General features: G+C 40.3%; 1 long non-coding RNA gene across 1 annotated transcript; it reads left to right on the top strand.

The window, feature by feature from the left end:
• The first annotated feature begins 143 nt into the window (after window positions 1–143).
• Window positions 144–2,632, top strand: LOC121939624. Its single transcript, XR_006105493.1, has 3 exons — window positions 144–244; window positions 409–463; window positions 2,546–2,632. It is a non-coding gene; the product is annotated as an uncharacterized LOC121939624 (long non-coding RNA).
• Window positions 2,633–3,319: the final 687 nt, after the last annotated feature.

The raw sequence follows: 3,319 nt of genomic DNA on the forward strand, positions 1-3,319 counted from the left end.
ATTATTAAACATTTTACATCAATAATTTGAATTAATTAGTTATTATTATTGTTTAAATGTTATTTATTTTCATTTATTTATTTTTTTATTGGTGTGAAAGTTGAGAGTATTTTTGTTGTCATCGTCTTTTCCAGATTGTCTGTCTCACCTGTCTGTCTCACCTGTACGTCTCACCTGTTTGCTCCTGCAGGCAGAAATGAGGGCTGCAGTGTTCCTGGCCATGGAGGAGCAGGACAAACTGGAGGTAAACTCTGTCCTCATGTCTCCCTCTGATGTCTCATGTTGACTTCAGGTCCTGTCCTCTGTCCTCATGTCTCCCTCTACTGTCTCATGTTGACTTCAGGTCCTGTCCTCTGTCCTCATGTCTCTCTGATGTCTCATGTTGACTTTGTTTTTTTGTCCTTTCAGAATAAAACTCCACTGATTAATGAAAACCTGAAGAAATGTCTCAACACTAAAGACGGTGAGTCCTTTGTCCTCTTTTATGTGTCTCGTTTTGGAGACGATTTCAGCTTCAAGCTAAAAATAATAAAAATATTCTCAGAAAATTACCTGAAATTAGCAATAAAACGAAAGTAAAAAAAACAATAAAAAAGGAAATGACCCAGAAAAATGCCCAAAAAATAAAAATCATAAATATTCTGTAACACATGTTAACCAGATAAAGATCATCAGAAATACAGTTTTCTGCGCTGAATGATATATTTGTTTTAACGTAAAAAAAAGTTTGTGTCTGGCCTTCCTGAAAATTTAAGCTGAATGAATTTGACAAATTAAATAATTACAAAATAACTTCAGTTTGGTTTTATTTTTATTTTACCAGTTTTATGCTCGCTGTCTTTTGTTCATGTTTTCAACAGAAATGAAAGCAATCCTCTCGGTTTTAAAGGGTTAAATCTTGTGGAAAAACTGAAGTGGCTCCAGGTTTCAGAGACGTGTTGTAGTCCATGTTGGTGTCCACAGGGCGGCGCTGTGAGCTCAGTGCTGAAACCCTCAGAGCTTCACGCGTGGAAAAACCTAAATACTAAAAGAAAGAGATGATCAGTAAATCCTTTTGGACCATCGTGTTTATAAATGAATATAAATGAATGTTTTGATAAACTTCACTGGTTTTTGTCTGAATTTGATGCTGCAACATGTTTTTATGATTTCATGATTTAAAAAAATACCAGTTTAGAACATTTTCATTTGTCATTTGATATTTTCAGCTTCTAAAATCTCAGAAAAAAAGTTTATTAGATTTAGTTTTGTTTTCAGATACAAAAATATGCTTTGAGGACGTCTGTCGGGCTCTTTTCACTGTTTTATTTTGGTAATTTGAACCATTTCTTTTAGGTTTCATTCGTCAGCTTTATTTGTAGCTGATTTCATACAGCAGAGAAATTCAAAGTGCTTTACAGAGCAATAACATATAAAAACAATAAAGGATACAGATTTACAATTAACAAGAGATGAAATTAAAAAGGTAAAAATAATTACCAAATAATTAAAACATTTAAATAATAATCAACATTAAAAACAGCAAAAGTGCAAGAGGTGCAAAAATACAAAAGATACTTCAGAGAGATAATTTCACTTACAAGATTTGTTATTGATAATAAATAAAAATCGATAGGACGTATGTAGTGCTTTAGTAAGTAAAAAAAGAACACAAAATATGGAGGTTATGAGTATAAATGAAGGAAAACTTCACCGTGATCATTAACCTTCATCTCTCTGAACCTGTGGGGTCAGACATTAACCCTTTAGGGACTGTTTGTCTCATTTTAGTCTCTTTTCTTCTTCATGTTGTGATAATTGTGTCTGTGTTCGTGCATTTGTCCTAAACGTAGTCCAGATTGTGAAAATATGTATTTGTTTTCATCCAAAATCAGAGTGGCATCATACAAGAAAACCTGGCATTTAAAGGGTTAAAACTCAGAAAACGCATGAATATTTGATATTTATGGTCAGGACTGATGTTGGCTCAAAGAAATGAACTCAGTGAAAGTAGGTAATAATACCTAGAAAGTTTCTGCAGAGATTTTGAAGGGCGTCTGCCGCTGAGCCAAGTTCTTCCTGCGTTTTGATTTTAGTAAGGAGCCGCTGAGGTGTGTGAGGGGAGGAGGGGCCACTGCCCGACCACGTACTGGCGGCAGCAGGTAGTACGCAATAAGTAGTAAATAGTACGTAGTAAGTTCACTGGTTAACATTTCCTAACTGGCATCTTCAATTAGCCACAAGGGCCAATTAAGGGCCCCCTCAACCTGAGGGGCCACAGGGCCCAATCAATGGCCCACATGTGGCCCCTTCAGTTAACCATGACTGACGAGTGGACAGGTGGACCAGCATCACTTTACATGGAAAAGTCAGGCGCTGAAAAAAATCACATTAATGTAGAATATTTTTAAAGCTTGATTGTGAAAAGTGGATTTTGTGTGCGGTGTGAGTGATATTAAAGCGGGCTCTCAGGGGTTAAACATGCTCAGCGAGAGCTGAGGACGTCCTGTGGTTGACAGGTGTCCTCTCTGACTCGGCGTTGTGTCCTCTCTGGTGTCCCCTGCAGGACGCCTGGTGGCCGGTCTGATCATTGACTTCCTGCAGGTGTTTAACCTGGACTTCAGCCTGGCCGTGTTCCAGCCCGAGATCAACATGGTGAGTCATGTGACCTATGTGACCTCAGGCTGAGTCACGTGACCTCAGGCTGAGTCACGTGACCTCGGAGACGGTCTGCGGGCGAGAGTTTCTCTGATCCTCTTCCTGTCTGCTGGTTTCTGTTTCTCTCCTTCATTCACTCTGTGACTCGTCAAGTTTCTCTGGTGTTTTCGGGTCAATAACTACAGATGACGTCGTCTTCGCTCTCCTGATGGTTTATCAGAGACCCTCAGCCGGCTCCTCCAGGGGCCTCCGGGGGCCTCCCTCTGGGGGACCCCCTCTGTAAAATGACAATCACAGCAGCTCCACAGCTGTCTCTGGAGCCTCATTCCCGCCTGCTAACATCTGGCTTTTTAATGTACAGTCAGCATTCACACCTGGGTCACACGATCTGCAGTAGATTCGGGTTCGACGGAAGCACAACACCCGCGTGAACGCGGTAATTTCAGCTGCTTCACCGGCGCGATGCAATGACACGCCTTCGCTAATTTTTGTCCGTGTCCTCCAGAGCAGCTAAAACACGGACTCAAACACGACTTAACGAGTAAGAGAGAAATAACGAGAAGAAACCGCTGAAACGCTTCCAAAGACCTCTGATCCTGCTGCTGCTTACCTGCTTACCTGTTTACTTGTTTACTTGCTTACCTGTTTACTTGTTTACCTGCTTACCTGTTTACCTGCTTAC

Source organism: Plectropomus leopardus, unplaced genomic scaffold (genome assembly GCF_008729295.1).
Source record: "Plectropomus leopardus isolate mb unplaced genomic scaffold, YSFRI_Pleo_2.0 unplaced_scaffold5334, whole genome shotgun sequence".
Classification (NCBI taxonomy): domain Eukaryota; kingdom Metazoa; phylum Chordata; class Actinopteri; order Perciformes; family Serranidae; genus Plectropomus; species Plectropomus leopardus.